This window comes from Takifugu rubripes, chromosome 7 (assembly GCF_901000725.2).
Source record: "Takifugu rubripes chromosome 7, fTakRub1.2, whole genome shotgun sequence".
In the NCBI taxonomy this organism is placed as follows: Eukaryota; Metazoa; Chordata; class Actinopteri; order Tetraodontiformes; family Tetraodontidae; genus Takifugu; species Takifugu rubripes.
The window spans coordinates 8,416,271-8,430,131 of NC_042291.1; the positions used below are offsets into that span (position 1 = coordinate 8,416,271).

Consider the following 13,861-nt stretch of genomic DNA (forward strand, 5'->3'; position numbering starts at 1 on the left):
TTTGAGTTCATCATTTGAGGAGCACATATGTTTTTAAAACATTTGATTATAAATGCATACTGATTTTGCTTTGACAAAATAAGTATATTATCTGGCTTCAAACACAGTTTGGGGATGGATTTTGTTAGTGTTCAGAGAGAACCTTTCCAAGTGTGTGTTTTTCTTGATGCCAAGTGAAATAGATGTCAGACGGTCAGTATTGACAAAGTTAGGGGTTGGTTAACGGTTCACTTTTCTAACCCTGCAGAGCAAATGTTGCACTGTTATTAGGGACGTATACTGTAGGTGTGTGAATTCGTGTGAGGAAGCATGACTTTTAATCATCATTTCAATTGTCACCTGCTTGTCATGAATCATCAGCGCGCAAAAGTGACCAGTTGCTGGTAGATGAGCGAGATTTGATCTGACCACTTCAATCACCAATAACAGAAATGCACTGTAATTTATTTAATGGCTGGGGTGCTGGTGCTCCAGAGGAGATGATAAAATGCTCAACGCTGCCGCCGATGGACTATATGTCAGATTTTAAGGTGAAGGACAGCCGTGGAAAACTCCCTACAATACCAGGCTGAAGAAACTCTCAGTTTTGAAGCAACACGTGAGGACATCACTAGGTTCATATTAACTTTCTGATCACCTCAGCCTTGACAGAAAAACTCAAGGGTATGCACCTCTAGTGCATTGGTCATACCTGGATCTAAGGCCATTACCAAGAACAATGAGCAGAAAGGGTCTAAAGTTGCACCATTGACACTTAATCTTATAGGGATTCCCTGTCAGGTCTGACCTTGGGGAGATATTAGTGGCCTTAAAAGTGACTATGTTGATGTCTGCTCTCATAAGGGGGTCTTCAGGGCAGTTTTACCTCTTCTCAGTTGCTATGGTAGCTGTAAATCCTTGCAAGGAGGTCCCAACATGTTGTCTGAAAGCAGCCAGTCCAGTCAGTTCATTGATATGTGTGTCGCGCCGTTCAATAGAGGCCTTTGAATTTTTAAACAGCATCAGTTACTTCATCCTGCCATTGTTTTGGAATCTTGCTTAATCCTGGTCAGTGCACATGTACCCTGTCATTCTGACAGTGTGTTGCACATCTGTGCGTGCATGTCTAAAAAAACAGGGTACAGAAAGTTAGCACCCTATTGGAATTCATAGTTTCCTATGTTATGGATTTCCCAAATTGTGTGTGTACACACATTCTGGTTTTCATCTTGCTGTGAGGACACAAACGTGCTTACACAGTCACATCACAGGGTCCTCTCGTGAAATAGGGACCAAAATTAAAGTCCCCACTAGGAAAACATTTAAATGAAAGGAGGAGCCACTCTGAGCATGCCTGTGTGGTTTGTGTGTTGGCAATATCACATGATTTCTGGTCAGTGTGTGTATGTTTGTGTGTGCTTGACATCATCCAGAAAGGGGATTAAAAACAGTCATGAGAAGGAAGCTCACTCCTCACGAGGTTCTGCTGATATGAAAGCCACCACATCTGTGGCAACTGAGGTCACATTTATGCTCTTCTGGCTTTTAAGTCGGTTCTTTCTTTGAGAGTGTGATTTAAACTTACTGTTTCCACTGTAAAGGCACCACAATACATAAAGACTACAAAAGGCCTCTGATCTTTAAGAACAGAGGTCAAAATGGAGCAGAATTTTACCCTTTTCCCAATTATTGGTAACACTTTTACACTTTTGAGCTGCAATGAATGTGTGCCTGCTATGATGAATGTGAAGTGGCTGTTTGCATGTAGAGGCTTTAAAGTTCCTGCACCTGAAGCTGTTTGGAAAATGGTCAAATGTAATGTGTTCACATGGAGCAGAGAAAATCTATTTCTTTGAGTCACTGTTTTACAGTACTGATAGAGTCATCCAGCCTCTTCCCCCTCGTGTCTCCACGGAGAAATATTTGCGCAGCGAACACTTCCCCTGCACACTCTCCATGCTCATCTCTCTTTGTCCCCGCGCTAACTTATTCATGGTAACCCGCTAATGAGCTCCGTGGCCTTTTGTAGCGACCGACAGCATGTGTAAACATTTAGAATCACCCCCTCCCACCCGATCACATGGAGATCCACCGAATTAAAAGGCAAAGAGCGAGATGGAATTGTGGAGCAACCAAACATCTGATCAACTACAAGGTTACCTGTGCAGCGTTGTGTGTTTTACTGTGTTAGCGCCCTGTCTTGCTGCGAGTCCGCCGTGTCTTTTGGAGGACTGCCAGCCACTGGAGGAAGAGCACCTATTTTGTGGAGGGGTAATTGCTACACAGTAGCCTCTGATTGCCAGGATCTTTCACTGGGAGCAGCCGTGGCTCCCTTTCCACTTGCGCCGACAGCCTGATTACAAATCATCTTATTGATTTGATGAGTGCAAGTTGTTTGCTAATAACTGTTCTCATACCATCTGTTAATCTTTGTTGTGATTAAAGAGGTAATCCCTACAGCCATTATTCCCCGTGACACGAACGGGTGGAGGGGATCATTCTCTTACACAAGCCCCTCACAGGCCACACTGAGGATATCGGTGATCTCCGAACACAATTGAGAAATCTGCTTCTCCATCCATGCACCCAGCACCATACACAGGGAAGAAAAATAAGAATTACACCCTCGGCTGAAAATCCATTACCCGTATAATCACACAAAATGATTTTTCTTAAATATGATAATAAATCACAGGCTCGATCAATAGCCTCACACCAAGTGCAACGCGCTGATAAGGTATCAATCAATATTTAGTATTTAGATTTTAATTAATACCTGAGTGGGCCCCGGGGCCTGTTCACACAGAGAAATATAATCTGTGATAAAAGAAAAGATGCAGATAAAAGTGAAAACCTCTTAAAATTCCACAGTTGTTCCCCATATCTGTCATTGTTTAGTCAATTGCTTAGTTCTGATTAAGGACCCTTCAAAATCAACCTTAATGTGTGTGTGTGTGTGTGTGGAGAGGGGAGGTGCAGACGTGTGTGTTTACATGGCAACGTTCTCATCGATCATGCTTTGAAAGGATGAGCTGAGCTTCAGGAGCACCTGCTGCAAACCCTGCATATAGAAGATCGCAGGGTGACATCACACGTCGCATTACAAGCGAGGAATCTACCTCACAAAGCTCGCATTGATCTCAGGGAGCCTTTTGGGATGCAGGCGGGATTTCAAAAATGATTCAGGGTTAGTTGACACCCGAGCCACAATTTAGTGTGCTTAATCCTAAATGTAGTAATCCTAATCTTCATGCTCCAGCATGGTGACATCTTTCTTCTGCTAATAGCGTGTGTGTGTGTGTGTGTGTTGGGGGAGGAATCAACTGTAGCTGATTCTCTGCACCATAAAGACCTGCAATTAAGTGAGTGTTGTTTACTCTGACAGAAACACTCAACCAAATAGTTTCAGAGTGAAGCGTTCAAGTCATCACTGCTCGAAATATGCACGCAATGCTCCCTCTGTAATCTTTCCTTAAGGTTTTACGTGTAAACCACCGGTCTGCCAACTGTTTTCCAATTGGATTGACTCTTGTGGTATTTGAAATCGGAATCCTTTTTGCTATATAAAGAGATTAAAATAGATAAATATAGAATGAGAGGCAGGAGTCTGAGCGTCAGGATCAGCATGGCTAACACGAGGCTAATAAGACACAATCCTTCTTCCAACTTGTTATTTGATCCGTAATCAGGTGACTTGTCCTTTTCCAGGTCTGATCTTAATTTGTACGTTTAATTTTAAGACTTTAAAATAATTACACACAGCTGGACCACCTTATCGGTGATTGAAAGATCAGCAACTGATGGACAACACACAGCACCCCATCTCCTTTTTTTGTGTGCATTTCAGGAAACCTTGTTCTGAACCCTGGCTTAAGCACTTCCTACATCAGTATCATGTTGCATCGTGCAGTATTTGCAAAGGCCTGTGCAGGCTTTTGGCTACTGGTGGCGGGCCTCTGATCCCTGCGAATCAAGCTGTGATGTGTTAACAGGACATGTGCATGTCGCCCGGGGCTACAGCGGGATTTACTGTAAGTGTCCCCGGGCTGTTGTCTCACCTGGGTCAACAGGATAAGGCTACAGGAAATACTGGCACAGTTGGCCAGCGGTGTTTTATTTGAGCTGATTCCTGGCACGCGCTCATCCAACGTCACACTCATAGTGACGACACAGCAGAGGTCAGTTTAAGACGCTTGAATGTCGGGGTATACGTTGCTTTAGCCTGACCTGTAAACTGTCCATGAGCTAGCTTCAATTTGAAACAACAATGTGACTCGAAATAAATCCCTAAACCAGTAACTTAAGTTTAAAATAATTGCGGGTCACTCATAGAACCTTTTCCTCCTCTCAGTCTAGCTCAGCCATCAAATAACAGTTAGCAATGTTGAGCTGGCATATCAGATTAGCTCTGTGGTAAATCTGACACACCGTGAGGCTGGTCGGGATTGGCCAATCTTTACTAATCCCTATTAACTGGTCGGTGGACTGGCTGCCAAAAGGGGCACAATGCAGGTCTGGCTTGGAGTGTGTGTGTGTGTGTGTGTGTGTGTTTAGCAGAGTGAGTCAGCTGTTGCTGGCATTACTGTAATTCAAACGCTGAACTGAAGGCATGTGTTACCTTTGTATGTTATTAAATGGAAACATTCACTTTGAGACCTTTATTGTAGACAAATTGATGTTCTGTAAACAAATTAGCATTTTCTATGTCCAGTATCTCTCAACTGCTCAATTATTGTGGAATTTGTAATTGTTAAACAAAACAAAAAAAAAGAGAGAGGACAGAATTATTTTGTCTTCATGGGTAGAAGAACAGGGCAGCAAGGCACCACTTTCTATGACAACCTGATTTATTGTTTTAATTTTGGTAAACACTAGCAGTAGCAATACTGTACCTCTGTTTAAGAACTGCTAATAATTGCCTGAACTATCAATTTGCCTCCATTATTTATAGGCCCACTGAAACTGCTCTAATTAAAATGCTGAAAAATGACTTTGGGGTAGTTTTAACTTTTACCACTTTTTGTGTGTTTTGGAGTACTTGGATGAACATTTAATTCACTGAGCATTAATAGCAGCACAACAGTTCAATAAATGTGTACACTGCAACAACAAGACTTGAAATAAAATGTATTTATTTATTATGTATTATTACTTTTTAATTAGATTTTGACTTTACAACCACATTTTGTAAATAACTAAGAAGTTAACTGGTCAAATGTGTTAGAAAAACTGGCACTGAGTAATACATTAATAATAATAAGTGAGTAATACATTAATATTATTAATAAAATCATCCCTGACTCGCTGTGGACATCAGAAATTGTTTTTAACTTATTTGTTAATTAGTAAAAACTAAACAAACTTGTTACTTGACTTATGTGAACGAATGAAACTGCCAATATGACCATTTTCTACTTACAGATTTTGTATTTAATAGTATTTTTCTTCGCCCTGGTGTTTCAGAGCCTGTACTTGATGCAGTTTTCTTCAAGTTCAGACATTTTAATTCCCAAACATCTAGTATGTGAGGAATTGTGCACCCACATGACCGGATTCTACACAGTGAAGAGGATCTTTCTTACCTAAACAAAGCTGCATTATACACTCACAGCAGTCAGAATCATGTCTTAAGAATAACTTCTAATGTGATTTACAATCTACAATCAGCTCCTGTCTATATAAGAACATGGATGTCTTCTAAACTTCCACAAATTCTCCTTCGAAGCTTTTCCACTTATTGATATTGACCTTTTACACTGAGGTCAAGTTGATAATGAAAAGGAGACAGAAAATGGCTGAATCCAAATTTATTGAGTTGCTGTCCGTGTTTTTCAACTTTTTCAACATTTTAACCCTTGAAACTCAGCAGTGGCTTGAAACCACAACAACCCGGCAGTGTTCACTGAGCATCTTTCCTGACTTGATATCTGTAAAGTTAGTGGGCAAAATACACTTTAGTCAAAATACACAATTTTTCCCCCCTTCAATGTTAAAGGATTTCTCAATATTCAGTTGTCTTACTTTTTTTCTGAATAAACAGCTTTGTAATGAAACACCACTTTTGTATGTTGAAAAATGTATTCCCACCATTTATTTACATTTATAACTCGATGTGTTAAAGTTTACGATCACAAAAGGCCTTTTTACGGTTTAATTTACTCCTACTTGTATAAACAAAAGCTTTATATAAAACCTATACAGCATGAGATTTAAAAACTAAAATAATCCGTGCTAAAAAAAAGTGTAGCATGATGAAACAGAAATATAGCAAAAAGTATGATTAATATTATAGCTTAAGTTCTTCTTAATTACTTGAATAAATCAGTTTAGATTTATGGAAAACAAACAGTGCAAACATTGTGTAGCTTTAGAGTATTGTTTTGTGTTATATATGTAATATTTATTACATTGGTGATGAATTTTGCCAAAATTTTACTTTGATTCAAAGACACCTATGCAGCAATGTATCATGAAACCTCTGAGACTGAATGCTAATGGAAAGATTTAATTGTAGAAGCTGAAGGAGAGAATGAAGATGGTGGTCGGAGTTTGATGGACAGCCGTGGAGACAGGCTTGTTAGTTTACCAAGGCCGTGGGCCAAGTCGACTGGAAAATTTTGATCGCTTTAATTTACTATATCCAGCATGGCTCCTCTCTGTGTCCAGCGCTTTTATCAAGACCCGCGAGCCCGTATTGATTTTTTTATTTTCTGCTCAGGATAAGAAGACAGAGAGTTAGGGAGCTCTGGTGAAGGGAGAACTTTCCTCAGATTGCTGCTATTCTCCAGCTTATTGCATCCTGTCGTTTGTGGTTTCAGATGATGTCCAGTACGCCACGGCTGCTCCAGCCAATAAACAAGGTGACTAACAATGGGCGAGGGCCCGCAATGAAGGGGGGAGACAGGCTTACCAGCACACCAAACAGATAGATAGAAAAACAGGCAGAGGGTGGAGGAGGGGGGTTGACCTCATGTTGACAAGTTTGTGCTGTACTGGGATGGTCTTTCCTCTTTTATTTTGTTATTTTTGTGTAAAAAGTGAAATTATGAGGGAGACTAGCCTGAATTTATGTCATGTGTTGTTTCCACGCAAAAACTCCATTTTGACGAGTGTGGTCCTGTCACACAATTTGCTTTCCCAAGCTGACATTTCCATAGTTATTCATGGGACCGAAGGCGAGAATCCCTTTTTGTTTTAATATCATTGTGACTGCTTCATGTGTCTCCCTGAGCAAAATTAATTATCACTTTTGCCCAAAAGAAATGCAATTAAAAAGTCATTTTTTTCCCCCTCAAAGTGAAATGGCACAGTGGGTTCATCCCAAATTCATTGCTTTTCCTTTTTTCCTGATAATGCTCACAGACGGGTCTATGAAATCTTTTTTATAAATTTTGGGGTCTTTGCGTCTCCGTGTGTGTGTGTTGGACACAGGGGTGAGTGGGAGAGATTACTGACAGTCTGATAAATGATATCTCTTGAACCACAATTAAACGGTCCTTTTATTCTCCACATTTTTCTGACATGCTCTCTTACACTGAAGGTGCAAAAGTGCAAATGTAAGCTTATATAAAGATGCGGCAAATTCAAAAGAAGTGTGTGTGTGTGTGTTTGATTATCACCTTCAAAGATTTAATTTATTCAATTGCAAACATTAAATTCTTTCAGCATCCTTTGAAATTAACCAATGATTGAACAAATTGTTTTCCAATCCTAACAAATGTGATTATTATTTACAACTGCGTGTAACTTTTTGTGCTTCCCGTCATTCTTCCACATTAGTTCTGGTTTGAAAGTATTTGCTCTTCCTTTAGATCATTTTGTTACATCATATAAAGCTGACCTCACGTCCTGTCATCTTTAAAAGTCTCCGGCAGTGTGTGTGTATGTGTGTGTTTATGTGTGTGTTTGTGAAACGAGAACTGAACTGCAGGAGTGGAAACTGGGTTTTAGTTCTGACCTGTGTTGTGGCTGCTGTAGCACTTTCACTTCCTACTGTCTGGACTCAGACAGACAGCCGCATGATCCAAGTTTAGAAGAGACACACAAACACACACTTCAGTGTCCTCAACAATTGGTGTCCTCCCCGTATCCATGAATCCTTTTAGCCGATTGCAGAGCTTGAACGTTTACTTCAATACTCACGTACTTCACATTACCAATTTGTTGGTCCAAATTTTTTTAAAAAAAACAACAAAAAAACTGTTAATTACTACAATCGTTGCTAGGGAAGCTAGATATATTTACAGTCATTTTGCCATTTGTGTTGTTTGCTTCAAAAAAAGTCAAATTAACACAAAGTTTAAAAAAAATATTGTGGCTGCAGGAAAAATCAAAAGAAATTTCTTCGTCTTTAACCAACACCTCACTGGAAAGGAAATGGTCAGCCTGGTTCGGTGACAAAGCCAGGCTCCTGAGTCATCTTACTTCATGTATTTCCAGTCAACACTTCCCAGAACACCAGCTGAATCATACAGCGGATAAATAATTCCCCGAGTGCAGAGAATCTAAAATGTTAGACAATGAAACATCACAAATGTGTTCCGTTTTAAACCACAAAGGTCCTTTGTAACCTCAGACAGTTAATAACTTTGCAGATGATATCTTGTCATGTGAGCCATCGATTCCTGTCATCGTTAATGAGGACAATTCTGTCATATCTGCAAGGAGTCGCCGGCCGGTGTGTTAAATACATGTTTGCTTCGCTGCGGGATCAATAAAATGCTGTGAGCCAGCACGTGAACGCCGCGGTCATCGATGCACATTATGAAACATATGAAGGAGGAAGCTGCCCACCAGATTAAGAAGCCCTCGTAGATCAATGAAGAGCATGAGCATTAGCAGAGAGCTGCTGCCGGCCTTCCCCGGACACCCCGGGTTATTTTTGCTCCCAGGTTGAACGCTGATGCACATGGACGTGCCTCCGCCTCAGCTGGGACAATTAGATTTGCCTGTTGGTGTTACAATTCAATATCTGTCATTGAAAGGTTTCTTTCACTCCTGTAGCCAAAAGGTCTCTTAGTTTGGACGGCGAAAAAAATGTGTTTCTGTGATTTTAATTGTAGTAGCATGTTTTTCAAACCAGCTTATAGGACAACATGTGTCCAAGAACCTGTGACCTTGAAGTTAAACTGCCAAACATATGGCATGCCTTGTATTTCAAGACAAAAAGGGGACATTTTCACACTTCTCATTCTTATCCCTGAGCTTCTTTTCCTATTTCCTGTTTTCAAAATGTTCCCACATATGGTCTAGACCACATCAACCCATCTGACCCACAAACGTCCTGAGATCTGTAACCGAATGCAGAGTTTCGAGGGACAGGGGCGACGTGCTGCCGTCCCTTGAAGTGGCCAGATGAAGGACAGACAGAGGAGGGGGAGGGGGGTTAAGGGTGGAAGGGAAAACTTAGTCCAAGGTCAAGAAAGCTAATTTGTTTCCTGCATCCCCCTGCTGTCCCATCAGAGGAAGACCACACACTACCCAGACGAGAGGGGGTTTTAATGTGGTCGGAGCCCATAGTGTGAGGCTGGACTCAGCCGCTCCTTTAGGCCACGGACCACGTAAGAAATGCACATCTGTACAGTTGTGCTATGAGTCGAACACAGTGGAACGATGTATTGGTTTATGCACTAAAGGGTTTAGGCTTTTTCCCTCAGTATAGACTCACAGCACAGAGAATTTAGAAATCCATTTTAAAAATGACTGAAAAAGAAATTTTAAAAAACACTGAAAAGATATGTTCAGGAAATCTAATTACAATCGCTAATAAATGACTGTGTGAATAGTCCTGACTGATCTAACTGGAGAGATTTTCTGTATTCTAATTACCAATCTTTTAGGGACACCATTCCAGTACTTAAAATAACTACATCCCTTTTTCCTTCTTTGCAAGAAAAAAAATTGTGTTTATTGCAGCAACAAATACACATATTTGCCACCTTGGGGACACACGTGCTGGTTTGTGGAAGCTGTAAATCAGTGGTGAATCACCGTGAAGCTGCTCTCTATACAGCCTCGAGTGCAGAAAAAGAGACTTTGAATGAATGAGGCTCATCTCTAACAAAGGTCACATCCCTGATTTAATGTGGGTGTGTATAAATGTTAGCATCATAAATAATATTTTCCTCAGCTTCATGGATGCAGCTGATTGTCACTCCCCTAAACTAAAAACAAATCTGCAGAGTTTACAGATGTATATGTAGATTAATGGACTCAGAAGTTACCAAAGAGATCAGGCTCTTTTTTTTGTTTTTAATTAGCACCTGTGAGCTGTTTCCCATTAACACCGTGCACATTAAAAATCCCTGTGCTTTTTCTAATTAAGTAAAGTGGAAACAGATTAGATGGCTTCTTTGAACAAAGGTCAGTGGTTGCACTTTGTCTCGTTCCTCTGTTTGTTTGTTCGGCCACGCCAGGATAGACCGTCCTCGTCTTCCCACAATGCATCTTCACAGGACGACCCTCTTTTAAAGTGGTCTTAATTCTTCCCTTTTTATTTCTTTTGTCGTCCATAGATAAAAACATACCCCTCGCTGCCAGCCTCTCTGCCTTTGTTGTTTTTCTCAGATTATTTTGCAGGTGGGATCAGAAAAACGTGAAGTGATCGAGATTATTTTTGCCACAATTAGAAGAAACACATCAGACCTGAAGCGAGACCGGCGAAAGATGGACCTCATTGGTGACGTCTGTGGACAGGGCTTGATACGGTTGTCAAGGAGCAAGAATGTGGCAGCTCATCTTTTTTTTAACCTTCCTTTGGAAGCTGATTGATCATTCTTTCATATCCATTAGTCTACTGTTGCAGCAGTGGATTTTGTCAGTCAGATTATCCTGCAGAAACAAATGTTTCCTGCTGTTTTGTTCACATAATTGAGTTGAGGTGCAACACAGAAAGCCAGAATATGTTGTTTTAATGAGCTGCATTCAACTAAAATGCGTTTAAAACAAAACTGCGCTTTGTTAATTCCACGTTATCATGTGAATGTGATAACGTGGAATTAACAAAGTGCAGAGGTTCAGTAGTAGACAAATGGACCCAGGTGTATCATGCAGGTGAGACACATGAGGCAATCAGACACAAGGCACCAACCTGAGGAGGTTGGGTCCTCAATACAAATACCCTCAGCTGCTGTGTTTGCCGATATTTTGCCAATTTTAAAAGTGTCCACTCTGAAAGAAAGTGTCAGATTGAAACAGAAACAAACCTTGTTGTGCATATTTTTAGAATTCTTCTCAAATCTGGGCAAAATAGAAGATCCACTCTTCTAAAAACCCTAAAATTAGGAAAAGAAAGTGAAAAAGAGGAAAAGCATTGTACAGATTCTACTCCAGCCGCAAACTTGCAATCTTTTTATTTCCTGGTTTGGGCGATTCATCTCAGTGGGTAACTCGTTAGAGCAACACTCTGGTGATATTATCGTCACAAACGCATTCTTTCGGCCTCCACAACAGTTCCGAGATGAAGGAAAGAAAAGAAGCTGACGAAGAGTCAGACAGGAAGCAGAGAATGACAGAATTTAATAAAGTTCAACAAGGCAGAAAGGATTGCACAAGCAGTGAAAAGCAACTCGGCTTTACAACTTCTGCCGACTTAAACACTTTTACACCCCCCCCCCTCCCCTTTATCAGCGTCTGCATTCATCTGCTGACAGCCCAATAGCCGGACACAGAAGGAGACGCTCGTTCCACGTTTTTATTTGAATGTTGACCGAGGACGGCCACCATCTGTGCAAACGTGCCGTGCCGCTCCGGCATCTCCCCGCCGTAAATATCGGGCCCGGGCTTCAACTCCCAGATAATTCACAGCTTCCAAAGTGATTGCGTCTGTTTTCCTTCGCGGTTATAAATGTTCTTTTTGGTTGAGATAAGCGGGAGCGCTGTGTCATCTCCAGCGGCGGCAGTGATTTCAGCCCGCCATCATCTCACACCCCGGTGTCCCATTTACGGTGGCATCTGCTGCTTTTGTCTTTCTTATTTCTAATCATAAAGAAAACCTCTTCAGACATTTGAGAAACCCAGCCTACACTTATCTCAGGCTCAGACACACAAGGAGAGTGGTGCAAATGGGCCGGATGACATTGTTTCCGTGATATGGATGAACACAAAAGTTTGATTTGAATGTTGTCATGTCAATAAGCCGTCCCTCGCGCAGATAACAATAAGTTAATGATCCAGCGGCAGTAATACATTTATGAATAGAGAAGTGTCTTCTTCCACTCAGCGGGGGTTCCCATTAAAACCGAGCATGAACAAAATAATTGTGATTTGCAGATAAAATCCACTTTGGAATGGGATTCCGACTGAGGGATTGTTGAAAGAGCTGTAATTTTCCACTAAAACGTGACACACACTCACTCACGGGAGACGCGCTAATCAGCCGGAGCGTGCGTGCCTGCGTGGGTGTGCGTGTGTGTGTGAGAAGACGGAGAGGAAAAATCTGTTATCTGGATCAAATTTCTGTGGTATAGATGCAAAATCAAAGCCAGTTATTCATACCCGTCTTATTCAAGTCAAAAGTGAGTTGGTGATGCTATATGCTTGTGTGACCTGGGGTTAAGGTGCAAAAAATGATGGTGTCAACGGTTCAATAAGCATCTACTTTTTAAAAATCGAATGTGGCACCCATGGCATCATATTCCGCATCATCTGACCTCGACTTGCTTGTTTATTCCGTTGCTGCTTGGGAAACTCGTGCGTGTCGTCCCCATACCTGCATGGGTTTCCTCTGCACGCTCCAGCTTCCTCCCACAGACCAAAAACATGCGCATGAGGTTGACGGAGAATCTAAATTGCCCCTCGATATGAGCGTGGGAGTGAGTTGTCGGCGTGCCCCAAGATGGAAACATAACTGTTTGCATTTTCTCCCCTTAGTTTTCACAAAATAAGGTTAGTGCAGGGATTCGAACTTGTTAAGTGATACCTTTCATTGATGCCAATTTAGTCAAACGTGTAATCCACTAAGTAAAGCGCTGTCCTCTGAGCGCGGACATGGCCGTTCCTTTGGTGCTCTTGGCCTGCTAATAAAACGTCTAGACACCAACCAACATGAATTTCCCAGAAGAATTAGTGTCATCAGTGTGAGAGCCCTGCCTCGCACTCCAGGGTGCAGTTTGAAATACTGTCTTTTAAATCAATGCTTACCTCTCCACTTTGTGGCTTCCTGTCAAGACCTTTTGTCCAGGAAAAAAAACCAACGCTAACTCCTTGGCTACAAAGGAGAGGAATCAAACTTTTTAAACTCCTGTCTGTCGCCCTACTTTTACTTGTCATGAACAGCATATTTGCACATAAACTCAGGTTCATGCCCGAGCTGAGGTTAAGATGTTTTGTCAGTATCATCACTTACATGCACGCATGACTGTGGCGAGTAATTGCTAGAGGGAAACGGCTCTGCCTCATAAATGGAAAAAGACTCAACGTGGGCACTGGCTCCCAAAAGACTGAGAGAGCATTAACTGCACGTAGCGGCAAAGACATGTAAAATTTCCTTTTTTTAGAAAAACAAAACAAAACCTTTTCTTATTCCTTCTCTTTCAGAGGTAAGAGCTGGCACTATGGAGGGACATGCAGACAAAATGTGTCCATCAATCACGCCGGTCAGGGATACCACGGCAGCGTTATTGACACAGTAAATCAAAGAAGGTACACTTCAGAGGTGTCCACGCCAAACTTCTGATCACTGTTCTGCTCTCCTGCATTGGGTGAGTTTATTTTTCCCTGTTTTTTATGTCTATACTTCTCATTTGCCTCTGAGGGCTGTAATTCTTCCCAGAATTCTATTTTATTTACATCTAAAGATGCACGATCTGCTAGGTTTACTATCTTTATATTTCCTCTTTTTCAACTGCTGGTGTCGGGCATAAACATCTAGATTCACTGGGTG

At 41.4% G+C, this 13,861-nt stretch overlaps 1 long non-coding RNA gene across 1 annotated transcript in view; it reads left to right on the forward strand.

The window, feature by feature from the left end:
* The window catches only part of LOC105416647 (uncharacterized), a 38,162-nt gene that overhangs the window by 1,339 nt on the left and 22,962 nt on the right, over positions 1–13,861 (forward strand). Inside the window, exon 3 of the long non-coding RNA XR_964661.2 lies at positions 13,516–13,679. This is a non-coding gene — a long non-coding RNA (uncharacterized lncRNA). The remainder of the gene's footprint in view (positions 1–13,515; positions 13,680–13,861) is intronic.